The 15874-nt window shown below is 36.9% G+C and overlaps 1 long non-coding RNA gene across 1 annotated transcript; it reads right to left on the bottom strand.

Annotated features, from left to right (window-relative positions):
- Positions 1-1043: 1043 nt before the first annotated feature.
- Positions 1044-15487, bottom strand: LOC113949792. Its single transcript, XR_003528568.1, has 4 exons — positions 15421-15487; positions 5453-5631; positions 3467-3638; positions 1044-1152 (listed from the first exon to the last, which is right to left on the bottom strand). It is a non-coding gene; the product is annotated as an uncharacterized LOC113949792 (long non-coding RNA).
- Positions 15488-15874: the final 387 nt, after the last annotated feature.

Raw genomic sequence — 15874 nt, forward strand, 5'->3', positions numbered from 1 at the left:
GAAATGTGTATGTAGTCACTCCTTATATACTATACTCTGTGTTCCCACTCTTTACCTCTCCCTGGATATCAAATTCACTTTTTATCAAAATGTTACATTTCCTAGCACTGCTTTTGTTCATCACAGAAGAAAATATTTGTTTGGATTAAGAGGCAGAGGTGGGTGTATAATAAAACCTGTACAGATTGACATACGTGTAACCAGCCTGCCAATAAAACAGAATTTGCAAATTTCACACTTGTTTTTCTACTAAAATTCTACAAAGTAATCACTAGCAATACCTGAAATAATAAGTTTTAACAACAATGACAAAATGGAAAATGGAAGCTTTCAGCAGCTGGAGCATTTTAAGGAAATTTTGAAGAAAAGATTAAAGTCTGCTTGATTTCTTTCAATTCAATAAAACTTTTTCCAAAAGCCTCTCACTGATGTTTTATAATCTTTAGTTAGCACTGCCTAGAGACTTATTGACTGAGAAAATGTGCAAAACAAACAAGTGAATAAATAAATTTAAAAATTTAAAACAAGTATAAAATACTGCACAGGTTACTTTATATTGTTCAAAATTAGCACAGTTAGTAAGCAGATTACTGCTCATATATTCAGGCCATTTCCAACTTACTAAGTGCAAAGACCTATGACAATAGAAACAGGTTGCAACAATAGAGAACTCCAATATAAATGTTAAACTCATTAACAAAGGTTCTTAATATCTGCTTAGGTATTTGCTTAGTATTTGCTTTCCTTAATTTTTGCTTGGTTGCAGTATCAAGTCTCATTATCTTGGTTAGAAGAGAAATCCTATTTCCCCAAAACCAAATGTGGGATTTTCCAAGGATTCTGATCTAACATTAAAAGAACTTGCAGTATGTTTATATGAAGTGAGAAAAGTCAGATTTTACTGTTAACAATTCGATAGTTATGTTGGTTTAGTTAGTCATAGGATTGGTCAACAAAAAGTGAGTAATGCACAACAGAACTGTACTTTTTCATGTTTCCTTTCTATTACTCAGTGAAACCTTTGTTGGATTACTTACCTGCATAATTGATGTTAGCCACAGGGTATGTATCAAAAAGGATTTTCAGATTTATTCATCCATAAATATCTGGCTATTCATAATTTTACAGATAATTCCATGTATTGGAAATCACCTGTGATGAACACAATATATGGAAATGAAAGGTCAGCACCTGTGCACAGATATATAGACACGTGTGCATAAATGGAGTATTCTCTGAATATTAGACAGAACACTTTTATGATCTCATATTTTTAAATAAGAAATTATATTACTCATGCTGAGAAGAAGAGAACACATTTTCAAGACCCCAAGGCCTCCATTAAAGAAAACCATATCTGTATAATCATCTTTGGTGCAATGAAACATTTTTTAAACTTTTCTGAAAAACTGAGATATAACAACGCTGAATTACTTATAAATTGCAAGGCTGTAATTTTGTGTGCTCATAACTTTTATTCTTCTCTGACTCTGACAGACTAATCTCCTGATAGTATTTTAATAGATAGATCAGATCCAAGTCAGATCCTAGCTAAAAGTCAAAATCTACACTGTAATTCAGACACGTTATAGTTTAAAACCCTGGAGCCTTTAATTAGCTATTTATTTTTCCTGGCTATCTCTGTTCCACCTTTGTTTACATTTCCATTATTTTAGAAAAAAAAGAGTTGGTGCAAGTACACTTCCCATATCATACCAATTGTACAAGACAACATTTCAAAGATCAAATACAATACATACAGTATCCTAGAAGCAGAAGTGAAGAAACCACAGATGTGAAAATGAAGTTTGAGAGGTCTCCTACATTTGTTTTATCCATTTTCTCCCCATTTGATTTACAGTGTTTAGTTGCTGAACTCTTAAATCCAAGGTGTGATACTTACACAATGTAAAATATTAAGTCTGTAACTCATACAAGTGAAAGACAGGTACAGTTAGGACGTACGGTAGCTCCTACAGATATAATAAAACATCTCTTACCCAATGCTTTTTTCATGTTTTCCAAGAAAAATGTACTGTTGGCTTAGCAAATATAGGCAGGAGCTATTATGGTGATTTGGCTGCTTTTATCTTCTATGGTGTATTGCCCCCTACTTTGGATAATTTGGTCATTTACTCCATTTCCTACCTGCAGAGCACCTATCCACTGCTGATGTCCTGGGCCTTTGCAGCTTAAATACTACAGGGGTTTTTAAGTGTTTCAGTCTTCTTTATTATGGTTTTAAGTTATTATATGTTAAGACAAATGATTTTGTTTTATTTAAGAAGTTATTTATTTATTTATTTATAGTGGTTTCATTGGATCCTTACATAGTTAATTTTATGCCTACATTTTACTTTTAAACTATCACTACCTAATAGGGAATTGACTTTAACACCAGCTCTACTCTCTCCCATTTCCCCATAAAATGCGTTTCTGTGGTCACAATCATGTATAAGTGACTTGGGAGAAAGAGGACAGTAGACATGCAACAATTTGGACTCACTGAAAACACACAATGTTAAAGCTTAACACAAGTTTTGAACAGGTCAAGAGAGGTGATCCTGCACCTCTACTCAGTCCTTGTGAGGCCGCATCTGGAGTGCTGTGTCCAGCTGGGCTCCTTAGTACAGTAAAGACAAGGTACTACTGCAGAAGGTCCAGCTGAGAACCACAGAGATGATTAATGGGACTGGAGCATCTCTCTTACGAGGAAAGGCTGAGGGAGCTGGGCCTGTTCAGTGTCAAGAAGAGGCAACTCAGACAGAACCTTGTCAATGCCCACAGATATCTCAAGGTGGGTGTCAAGAGGATGGGGCCAGACTCATTAGTGGTGCCCAGCAATAGGACAAGAGGCACAAACTGATGCACAGGAAGTTCCACCTGAACCTGAGGAAGAAGTTGTTTACAATGAGGGTGATAGTACTGGAATAGATTACCCAGAGAGGCTGTGGAGTCTCATTCTCTGGAGATATTCTAAACTTGTCTGGATGTGATTCTGTGCAATCTGCCATAGGCGAGCCTGCTTTAGCAGGAGGACTGGATGAGATGGTCTCCAGAGATTCCTTCCAACTCCAACAATTCTGAGATTCTGTGAATGAATTATTGTATTTCCTAAATGATAAATTCAACAAATCCAGTCTGCTAAAGGATACACAGCTACAGAAGTGGTTATGTTTTAAAACCTAATTGTTTGCATTTATCCTTGGACTTATTATCCTTGTGTTCTGTATTAAGCTTGAGAAATCAGCAGTATTTGTGAGATATACTCAACTTCTTGGGGAAAAAAATTTTTGAGAAAAACATCTCCTAAATAAGCTTCTTAGAGACTGCTTGTTCCCTTGAAGATATTTGGAGAAATTTTGATACCTGATAGACATTTAGAAGAATAATATTTACCCAACTTTACTCCATCGAGTACCTTCTTTATATACCTATTTAGATTTACTTTGAGTACTCTACAAACCTTGCCATATTCTTGTCATGATGCAAATGATGATTCTGTACTATAACTTCACCACTGATTTTTTCTTGCATGAATTTTAATCCTCTAAGAAAATGAATCATAGTGTTATAACACACCTGCTTTCTTGCCCCTTTGCACTTTGCTTCCCTTTGAATATCACAGTGAACACACCCTGGAAAAAAAAAAGAAGTATTAATTTTAGAAGCAAAAATTTTCAGCAGCACTCAAGAAATTATAGTTTCTGTAATATTATAGACTTGTCAGGAAAGATTATGCTTCTTCGCTTTTCAATCTCACCCCATTCTGAGGGTTCATACAACAGCTAGTACAGGAGCACTTGAATACAACAAATCTAATTAAATACACTAACTTCTCCATTTCCTTAAGTAACAGTTCTCTTAGGTGTTTAGAGAGGTCAAGGCAACCTTTCTGTGCTTCTAGTCTCTTGAGTGATCCTGTTTTCTTCCTTCTTGCTGAGTTATTTGCAAATAACACTTTTCTCTTCAACTCATTTCCCCAGGCCTCTAATTTTCATTCATTTCAGTAGTATTGGTCCAGGAGTAAGATGGAAAAAAAGGAGAGTGAAAGACACCAAATTTTTGTAGGGATGAAGATATTCTAGTTAGGATTCTAAATATAATCTCTATCATTTTAAGTAGTGGGAAGTGATAATAGAAACAATGACCCTTTAGAGTAAGGGTCTGTCAATGTTTTGTGGCAGGGAGTAGATGATATAGAAACTGGGATGACAAATAGGAAAAACTAGTTTCAAGTATAAGAGAAAACATATCATTTATTTGGTATGAGAAAGAAAAACATGTCTGCCTAGCAGACAAAGTAAATGAGGTGGTGTATGAACATGTGGGCTGTAAACGAGCATACACCAATTCTGAGGTCATAGCAGGTACTGTAGTAAAACTGACTTATATATGCTGCAAATATATATTTGAAATATCAGATCCAATGTGGCTGTGGCAGCAAGAAGTGCAGCACAGGCTGCAAAACCCAGCCAAGCTGCAGGGTACATGAATCTGTGCTCTCAAGGCCAAAATCCCACTAGCATGTGAGCTAGATATTACATCTATAGGCAGCTGCCTTTGTCCCTGCCCTACAGACATAATCTGAGATTTATTTTAAAAAAATGAGAGTGATGGTGAGTAAGGAGGCTGTCAAGGTTGTGGGAGTCAAGTTTAGAGACAGAACAATCAGTGTGGCAGAGTAGAGGTTGCTGTTTTTCTAAACTGCACATAGAAGATACAACCCTACAATCTGACAAAAACATTATACCTTGAATAGACTCTGCGCATAATGAGAATTATTTAATTTATACTAATCACTTTGAAACTTTTTTTTTTTAATTCTCCGCTGTCCTATTTAATTGTGTTTTGGGAGTGGGTATAGAGTAGTCACTTCACGATAATTAGTGCAGGTTTTTAGTTTTCTACCTTTTTATTCCATGATTGGATTGTTTACTCAAATTCCCAGTGACAACTATGTAAGAGCTGGAATCTCACAGAGACAAATGAGACTGTTTACTCTTCATAACACCACTCTTCAATCTTCCTACAGACTTGGGGCTCTGCAGACAGTTTTTTGCCTACAATCGTTTAATTAAATATTTTAATATTTCATTAAAAGTCAGAAGATGATTCAGGAGAATATAAAGACATTAAGACAGTTAACTCAAAGCACTTTACTTGTAAGTGTATATTCTGGATGTAAAATATCTGATTCTGAGTCCTGAAAAGTCCTGAAAAACACCCATTTTGACAGAGATAATTTGACACCCACAAATTTGACAGAGATAAAACTGTACCCACCCAGACACAATAATAAAGTGAAATAAACAAAAGTAGCAAAAACAAAAGGTAAGAAATTTAACAAAACTCATGGAATTGGAAGGACTTGTTCTTTTGTGCTATCTATGGAAGACAAAAAAAAACCCAAATGGATTGTAATTAGCAGTAATTATCTTAGTTATCCAACCTGGAACATTTGTCTCAGCAGGAGTTTCTGCTGGTATTGAGGTGTTAAGCTATTTCTTTCTTCTGGTTTTTTTTCCAATTCATTAGCCATTATTCCTAAGGAACTTTTAAGTAGTCATCAGTCTGTATTGTTACCTGTTGGTTCAACCTCTTCAAATTGTTGTTCTTCAGAGAATTATACTGTAAAACAAACCGAAAGAGACCTACTAAGACCATTGAATTAGTACATTTTTGGGGTATTTTTTCCAAAGATTTAACTGTCATTGATGAAAGTATGCCTACATTTATATAAAATTACAGCAATCTGTTACCATAGTCTACCTGAACTGTTTATGTGATTTTTTTTTTTAATATTTGAATTTGTTTTTTCTTTACATTTTGAGACATGTCCAAGGACGAGGTTGTAGAGAGGCCATCTCTAGGTTATTTCCCCTGTGTCTCTGCTTTCTCTGTAGCCAACAAAATTTCATGTTTTCATGAGGTATTCTGTTTTCTAGAGATGCTAACTCTATTCCTTTAAGTGAATATTAGAATATTTGTCAATAAATTCTTGCACTTGGGGCATATTCGAAAAAGGACCTGTTCCCTCCACACACTGGGCTCCCACACCTGCCACTTCAGGAATGCTTCCAACACTTTAAGGAGTTAATGAAGCTGGAGCACTCCAGGACTGGATGATACCCCTCTCACAGCCTGCTAGGGCTGAGCTTTCATTTCTGAAAGACAGGTACAGACACTACCAGGCACTCACAGATGTACAGAGGCAGGAGAACTGTGCTTTTGCAGGAACTGCACACACACCAACAGCACTCGAGTAAACAGGAACAATACAAATGGCCTGATCCTGTTCTTCCTCACAGGATAATCAGGCTCAGTGAGATGTCATGGTGACATCCCATCTCCACGGCAAACACTGGCATCTTTTACACAGACACTACACACACATTGGGGCCCCAGAAAACAAACAACTGCATCCAGTACACATGGAAGCAGAAATACTTGTTCTTAATACATCCCTTCCCCAAATAAACAGGAAACAAAATTCTGTACCAACTAGCCACTCAGCACACTTCTGGGACAGGTATCACACAAACATGCCAAGGGCACAGTGCCACCTGGACTGACACATCCTGAATTTAAGGGGCAAGGACCCTCTCAGACCAAGGAATGTAGTGAGCTAAAGTCTGTGGTCTAGTTTGGACCAATGAACCCGGTACACAGAGAGACAAAACTCACATCCTCAGTACACCAAAAAGGTGATTCTGTCCAAGCAATGACACCTGGCACTTGGTATCACTGACAAAAGCATAGGGCTGCTACATGCAGGCATCCTTATCCTTATTCTCCACTGTATGTCACAACCATAATGTAAGAGATTTAAAAACCACAATTGCCTATCTCAAACATTGTCAAAGCCACAGAAGGAACTTGCCATAAGATGTCACCACAGCAGGAACTTGAGATAAGCATAGAAGAGAGGAATTTGCAATAGGAAGGCACTAATTCCAAGCCTGATGGAGGTAAGGCTGGTTAGCACATCCTGTTTACTGCATCTGGACAAAAATTCCCATTGTGGCAGACTGTGTGAAAGGAATCAACTGCTTACACTCATACCATCCCAAGTTATGGGAATAGCATCTATCCCTTGTGAATACCTGGAAAGTGGACTATATTAAGGTGATACCCCAGAAGAACAACTCAGGGACCACCACCACTGACAAGACCAGGGTGGAGAAGGACCAGTGGGACGCCACTGGATCCACAGGTGGTGACTGTCTTCTGCTTAATCTGTCTCTCTCTCACTCTCTTTCTCTCCACCTCGCCTCTCTTTTCTATGTCTTTCTATCTCTCTGCCTCACATTTTACTGTTAAATAACATCTGTACTATTGACTTTGGCACATGGTCTCATTTGCACCATAATTCAGGCAGAGGCATCTCTAAACAATCAGATCATAACACATAAGACAGACCCTCACACCTTGGAAATATAATTTTTAGATTTGTTTTTCTAAATGAGACGGACATAGCAGGGAGTTCGCAATTCCTATTCTGTGCCCCATCACCACTTCTCCCCCTCCCTGAAAGCTCCCACATCCCATTGATGGAGGGGAACAGGGCATACCCTTGTACTGGGCAAGGTGTCCAGTCCCGTCTGTCAGCCTGGCATTTGCACATTGTGGTTCTACCATAAGCTCAGCTTTCTACATGGAGTTAGCTGTCCATGGATGTATTCCCCTGTAAGGGCCTATTGTTTTCATTTTTTATTGCTTCCCAATTTAGATGATTTATGAAAGCTGTCAATGGCCTCCCTGGTCACATCAGATCAGGCAAACCTCTTTTTCACTGCATATAAGAGACTAGATCCTTGTCTGATCCCATCGCTGACCCTACTTGGAGTAGGATATTTGACTAGTCTTCCAAAGGTCTCTTCCTGGCTGAATTACTCTGGTTTTCTACCTACTCCCCTTCCCCTCCCCCCCCCCATCAAAGGTCGTATTTTTACTTTTAAAAAACTAATTACACAAAAAAACTTCTATACTAAAGGCTTTTCTTTGCAATGATATTAATTCAAGAATAAAAATAACTTAGAACTTTTTTTTAAGTCAGTAGGATGGCATGTTCTTATAAAAAAATATTAATTTTTCCTGTTTACATGCAAACCAGGGATTTTGGTACTAACATCAATTTTAAACTTATGTAAAATAGCAATCCAAAATAAAACAATGCTGCCACAGTACAACATTTTCATTGGTAAGTGCAGTAAGAACGTTTGCATAATGTATAAATCACACAAATAGTTCTCATAATTAATTTATCTCAGTATGATATGGGCAGAACTGATGAAATGCAAACAGACACACTCTGAGAAAGCACACAAAAAAGTGAAGTTTCCTGTGCAAGGAGTGGATTTCAGCACTTTTGTCAGCATATAGCTGCAGCTGAAATTGAGAGTTCTAAATAATGCATCCGTTTTGCCACTACAGACAACTGTGCCCTAGTTGCAGTGAAGGACAACATCCACTTGCAGGGGAGAGAAGATGCTGAACAGGGATGGTTTACAGGCTCAGAAACCAGTTTCAGCAGAGGCTGCTGTCATATGTCACCCAGGTTCATTTGCTACAGTGTTGTCTTGGACCAGCCTCTCTCAAGACTGCTGGATCTTCACTAAGTTGGAGAAGGAATCTGCAACTGCCAGATTCCAGCTGCTTTCAGAGGAGGAAAGCAGGATTCTACATTAGAAAACTCATTTATTTCAATTCACTCCTGACTCTTTTTGCTGATTCTTAACCTCATACTCTCTTCTATGCTGCAAACATATACAGAAGACACTCTTGTAAGAGGCCATGCCTGAAAGACAGTGAAATAATTCTGTTATGTCCTTATAACACTACATGAAGCATTATGTCTTCTCTGTCTTCTCCTCTGAGAACTAACTCACCATCTGCAAGTCTGATACCTCCCACCTCCTCACATAGTCCCCACTGAGACTGGAAGAGTTCACAAAAAGGAACAGTTCTCCTCAGAATGGGAGGGAGGGAGAGAGGGAGTGAGGAAGGCAGGAAGGAAGGAAGGTGAAAAAGAAATTAAGCTTCTTTTTGTTGTTCACAAGGCTTGATGGAGTTTGGTTTTGGCTCTGGTTTTATTTTTTTTTCTGTTTTTTTTTACCATGGGTTTGTTCCAGACTGTTCCTAAATCTTACATCATTTTACCTTCTAAGGCAATCTAGCAAATGCTTATTCTCCTATTTTATTCTATGACTGAATTAGTAGTGATAATATATAAATTCCTTCTTATTTGCTGCTCTTGATATCCAAAGGTCTTCAAAGACTATTCACTTTTTATGTTCTCAATCTCAATTAAATCTCTATGGAAAACTGCAGCTTTTTAAACCTCTCTCAAATTTTACCTATTGTTAGATACTAACTTTAATTCTATAACTGCTTCATTTCATTTGGAAACCATTCTGAGTAAGCTGCTATGAAAGATGAAAATCAAGGCAGTATTATATTAGAAATAATGAACAATAGTAAAGAATTAAGGAGAGTTTTCTCAAAAATGTAGGGCCACGAGCATTGCTCTTTTAGGGTAGAGTTTTCTCCTCTCTTAATGCTTACAGTTGCATTTCAAAACTTTACAGATTTAGACAAGTCTGGACAGAGGAGAGATACTGAAAAAATAGCAATATATGCATATTAAACAACTCTTAGTAGAAACTGTGATGCATTGTTCCACTTGTGGATAAACCATGTTTCTTTACTTATTTATTTTCAGAAGAATGCTTTTCATACAATTTAACAACCTTCTTTTCAATTTCTTCTTGCAATCTTTTTTCCATAGTTTCTACAAACACAAAGAAGGCACTTTTTGGACAATGTCCATGAGCAGATTCATCTTTCATCACCAGCTGAAATATCAGAAAAGTAATACATTTTGAAATATTTTATTACTTTTTCCCTAGATTGTTGCACTCATCCATGAGCTCTTTACTTGAGAAGGAATGTCCTAATGTATCCAAAATAACCCACTTTTAAATATCAGACGTGTTGATAACATCAGTTTGATGAAAAGTATTTAAATACAAATTAGACAATTCTTTTCTGCATTAGAGAAGCCAGACACTTTCTCAGTCATCATTTTTTACATTATGCTACTGTCTGACATCATACTACTAGCTGGAGAGAGAAAAGGGATTTGTTCAAATTTAGCTTAATGTGATTGCTTTTATGATTTTATTTTTTAAGTTTAAGAGACTCACATGCAACAGATCTGCTAAAATGCTAACCTAAAATTTCAATGTCATTTTCATTTTAAAATCTTGTAGCAGTGTAGACACTTCCTCATCCTCAAGGAGAGGAACTCTGTAAAGGCTTTTAAAGCTGTCAAAGTTGTGTGCACAGGAAGTCACTGCAGGATAGAAATACTCTGCTCTCTTCAGAAAGACAGCTGCAGCCACTACCCTGTACAGACTCAATGCTTCCTGTAAAGAAAATGAAATTCCCATTAAGAACTGTCTTTCCTGCTAGATCAATGATGTTTCTCTGCAAAGATTTATATTCTGGGTTTATATAAGACAGAAAGGATATCACTCTTCAGAAAAAAAAAAAAAAAAAAACAAAAAAAAACCCAAAAAAACCCAAAGAAATAGAAAAGAAATATTAGTTAAATCACTCCTCCTTATATTATTCATTATTTCTGTCACTAACAGCAATCTCGTTCCCATGACTTCAAAACTGGTAATAGTAACAATTACTTGAATTAAAGTGCATGTCACAGCACAAGAGGCTCCCAAATACATAGCTGCAATATTTCTGCTAGACAACATGAAAAATAGGTGATCAACCATTTTGTTTGCCATCTTTTTTGGAAGAAGAAAAATTGAAGTTTGCAATGATGTTCTACACTTTCGTAAGTAATTATGTGCTTTTAAATTCTACAGTACTGCAGTGATCATTGCTGGAATGTCTAAGCTGACAGTTTAATTTCTTTTCAAAGTTTTAAAAAATTCCATTATCTTGTTGCCATGCTTCTGCACTTATAACTGCAAATTTAAATGCAAGAAAAGCAATCCAGCTTCTCTAGTAATGACTGAATATCATTACACGAAATTTCAGTAGAATTAAAAAATCATTTTTTAAGCATTTCTTAACATCCCAGTTAAGAGAAGGGAAAAGCACAAAAAAAAAGCACAAAGCAGATTTCTTAGTTTTTTGTGTAAAAGCAGCATTGACCATAAGTCAAGTACTTGCCACTGAACAAGTAGTAGTTCAAGTTCCCTCCTAAATGGCATCTAAAGGGATGTTGCCCTCAGGCTTGTACATTTATTCAAATAATCACAGGTTGCAGCTGCAGCACTCTTACAGAAGTGCCAGCAGCTCTTAATGCAGCAATCTCGGCCTCCTAAGTCTTTCCTTCAAAATTAGGGAACTGCATCCAAGCTTCAGTGAATGAGTCACATCACCATCATTTCTTCACTCGTGGGTAAAGCCTTGGCTGAGTACAGCCCTGACTCACTGAATGAAACCACCGAAAAGGTTTGGAAACAAACACCAGGGTCCTTGGTGCTGAAGTGGGAAGTGAGTGTGAGGGGGTGTTTGTGTAATACCCAACTTGGAGTCTCAGGCTGAGTCAATGGTAAGGTTTTTCAGAGGTTCTCAGGGATTCACAGCTCTTCCAGAAAGAAATAGTTACTTTTCAAAGTTATAACTGTACGTGTTTTTCCCCAAAAATACACAATGACTTACTGGCACAGGAATAAACTGCAGTTTTTGATTTACTACCATTTCCTTATTCCACTGTGGTTAGCTATTCCTTCATGAAAACATGAGACAAGTCCATAACTTTGGTAGCAAGTTGTATTTAATTTTGTTGGTCTTCTCTACCTTCACTTATATATTAGCATCATTAGCCTAATTTTTAATATATTTTCAGACAATCCAGTATTTTCTGTCTTTTCTGGCATTCCATACCTCCTGAATGTGGTATTACCCAGAGAACAGTGTGTCAAAGAAATAACAAAATGTAATATTCTTTTCACAAGAGATCAGCTCTGTGACAGGGATTCTCGGTAGCAAGAAGGTACCAGATAAGTCATGTATCTGTCAAGGAATAAAGGTTCTCCCAGAGCACATAGATGACTAAGAACGTTACTGAAGACCTGACTTGCAAAATATATTAATTTTGTTCAGTTCCCTCCACAGATCCCACAGACTTCTTCTCAGCTAGCTGGAAGAGAAGTTGGATCCTTCTGCCACAGATTTTACAAAAAAAGAGAAGTACCTGGACTTGCTATTACACAGAAACTATCACACAGTACTAGTGCATAGTCCACTTTTACTCTTAGATTACATAGTGCATCTAACTCTCATATAAACTAAACAGATTATTAATTTTTTTGTGGGGCATTAACATCAGACCAGTACTAGCAAAGGAAAAGTTTTAGTGACAGATGCTGTTGCCTTGAGCAACACAGGCAAAAAAATGCACACATTTTGCTAAACACAGAGCAAGCAAGCAGACAGTTCTTTTAAATGGATAGAATATTCAAATTACAAAAATTTTAATTTAAATCAAAATGTCAGAAAATAAATGAACTTAATTGACTTTGAATCTAAGTCATTCTGCTTTTAGATTAACTTGGAGTTTACATCTGAAATATTATTTTTGTTATGCTACTATTTATGGTTTTATAATTGCATCTTTCTGGTGTTGTTTTGCTTCTCAGGAAGTCTGCCTACTCTTGCACATAAGGGAGAAGGCAAATTGACCTTGTAAAGTGAAAAAGGAATAGTGATGACTCATATCTTCTAAATGTACAAGAAAAAAGTAGAATTTCTTTTCTAGGCTTACAGTCTTTCCAGTTACCATTAAAGGTAGAATTTATAATGAATAAGAAGATGTATATTGTGTGGTTTTATTTGTCTTGCAATATTTATTAAATACTTAAAGTGAGATTTGAATCAGAATAATGAGCGGAACATTCAGTGTGTTGCAGTTTTGTTTTTTCATGTCTTTATTACAAATATATAATATGAAATTGATGCATGTAAGTAAACTCAGAGTTTGGATAATAAAATTAACCTATAAAGAAGTTACCCTCTTTTATGATGAGTTTTGTTTTGCTTGGTGGTTTTTGTTTTAAGTAGTAGGTTTTGGTTTGGTGTGGTTTTGCATTCTTATTACATCCTGCTACAGTTTTTATACTCTTTACATTCAAAATCTGGAAAATATATTTTATTTTTTCAGAGTTAAGAAGACAAGGATATTCTCTTCAACTGTTAAACTTCAACTTGAAGGAAAACATTTTTTTCTATTACAGAGATAGAAATGAAATAACTGCCTATGAAATTATATGCACTTAGTTATCTAAATTGCCTAGTCTGAACACAGTTAAAAAGTTATGGATGATATTTTCTGCATTTAGAATATAATTTTCGATAGGTCACCTTGCATAATTCTATTCCCTCCTGCTTCAACACTCTCTTCTCCCTTTCAGCTCTTTGAAGTAGAATCTTTACTGATTTTGAATCAATTACCAAACTACCGGAAGGCTCAGTGGAGGATCTGAGATGTAAACACTACGATCTGAAATTCTGAATCATGTTCCTCACATCACAGCCTGGTTTCCCATATCCTTTCTCATGCTGAATAACACTACATCTCGTGTGATCCTAATGATGTTAACACAACCATATTCAAAAAAAGCTCCTAAACATACAGGAACAAAGTCAGTATCTTGAGGTTTAAAAGTAGCTCTCCTTATTTTTCTGTTATTCTATATTTCTATATTAAGGGACTGGAGCATCTCTCCTACAAGGAAAGGCTGAGAGAGTTGGTCCTGTCAGACTCAAGAAAAGATGACTGAGAAGGGACCTCACCAAGGTCTGTCAGTGTCTGCAGGGAGGTGTCAGGGCATGGCCCAGGCTCTGCTCGGTGGTGCCGAGCAATGGGACAAGAGGTAATGGGCAGAAACTGATGCCAGGAAGTTCCACCTGAACATGAGGAAGAACTTCTTTCCTGTGCAGTGACTGAGCACGGGAACAGATCACCCAGAGAGGCTGTGGAGTTTCCCTCGCTGGAGATATTCCAGAACTGTCTGGACACAATCCTGTGCCATGTGCTCTGGAATGACCCTGCCTGAGCAGGGAGGTTGGACCAGATGACCCCCTGGGGTCCCTTCCAACCTGACCCACTCTGTGATTCTGTGATATGAGAATATAAGTGGTTTTTCTGTCATACTAAACAGATGAAACACAGAAAAAAAAGACAAAGAATATTTGGAATATATGAAATATAGCATTGCACAGAAATATTTGATAGCTGCACTCATTCTCGGGGATTGAGAAACTTGTTCAAAAGCAAATTTCTTCCTGAAACAGTTAATTTTTTTTCTACCTTGACTAGTTATAGAGAGTAAAGTCATCAAAAACCTTTCTTCTGATGAATAAAGAGAGAAGTGGATTCGGGGAGAGACGGACAAACAACTCTGACAGGTCGAGGAGCCCCTCTATTGCTCATTGATGGGTGGCCAACACCACCTGCATTCTTCAGCAACGGACTGGGTAGAAATAGTTTATCTAAACAGCGATACCTGATTTCTGAGAAAAGCACCTGTAGGTAACACCTGAAGAGCTAGCTCTGTCATATGAGGTGTTGAGAGATATCATTTCTGTTAAAAGTTTATCCCAATTTCCAGGTTACACCACTTCTGTTAGTTTTTTCTAGTTTGGACTGAAATGACTTTAAAAGAAAACAAAACAAGTGCAGACAATACAAATTGTGTACATGGCAGTAAATGTGAAACCAAACTGTGTCATATTTGTCCACTTTTCAAAAGTAGAAGTAATTACATTGTAATCCTGTTTAACGACTTCCATTTGACATCATCTCAAACACAAGGGAAAAAGGCAGCATTTGATACAAATACTTATGGGAAACACTTCACTGAATTGAATTCAGTGCAGTGAATCACAACTTCTGGAACTTGGTGATTTTGACCTTAAATATTAACCTTTAGATTAATGAGATTTACATGCAAGGAGCAAAACAAGACAAGACATATCAGTAAGGTGACTTAAAGTAAAAGCAGCATGGACCTATTTAGAAATAATTTCTCCACAATTTTCTATCTGCCATGTTATCAGCAATTAAAGACCTGAATCTATTATCTTCCCCCTATACAAGAATGGTGGGCAGAAAATATCAGGCCTGTTTCATCAATGTCAAGTTTTCTGAAGTCAAGGACTCTTTTATGTGTTTACTTAATCTTCATTTAATTCTTTTCTGAAACAGGATAATAGGTACCTGTCAGTTGTTTTTCCATGCACCACTAGTCTTGAATAAAGTTATACAACACCTGGTATAGGGACTTCAATGTGGACATCACATTTTCCTCAGTCAAAACACTACCCCCTTCAGTAAGAAGATGCGGGGAAAAAAAAACCACATAAAAGTGAGAGTGAAATAAATACCTTTAGTAGGGACCACAGGATGTCTTTTCCTCCCACCTGAGACACATCCTTTCCACCATTAAGGCTTGTGGCATGCAGGCCTTTAAATTGCTGATTTTATGAATGGTGTTCATCCAGGACCACTCTGAAAATTAAACAGGACGGTAGACCCCATTATTGAACTGTTAGTATTTGCCAATTGTATTTTGGGGGATTTTCATGCTTCCCTTAAAAATATCACCAGCAAGTTTTTATTACTAGACATTAAAATCAATCATTAGTCAAGACAGCACAGGCTGCTCACAGAAGAAATACTTTTTGTACCTGTAGCAACAAAACCGTCCTCCTGGAGCCACAAGTCTGCCTTCATAAGGGACATTTCATCTATACAGCAGTGCTTTGTGCTTCAGTGGGTTTTGGTTGCAAAGGATTAAGATACATTTCATCTCTTCAAGAGATGCATAACTCTTCTGAA

Source organism: Corapipo altera, unplaced genomic scaffold, assembly GCF_003945725.1.
Source record: "Corapipo altera isolate COAL_440 unplaced genomic scaffold, ASM394572v1 58, whole genome shotgun sequence".
Taxonomy (NCBI): Eukaryota; Metazoa; Chordata; class Aves; order Passeriformes; family Pipridae; genus Corapipo; species Corapipo altera.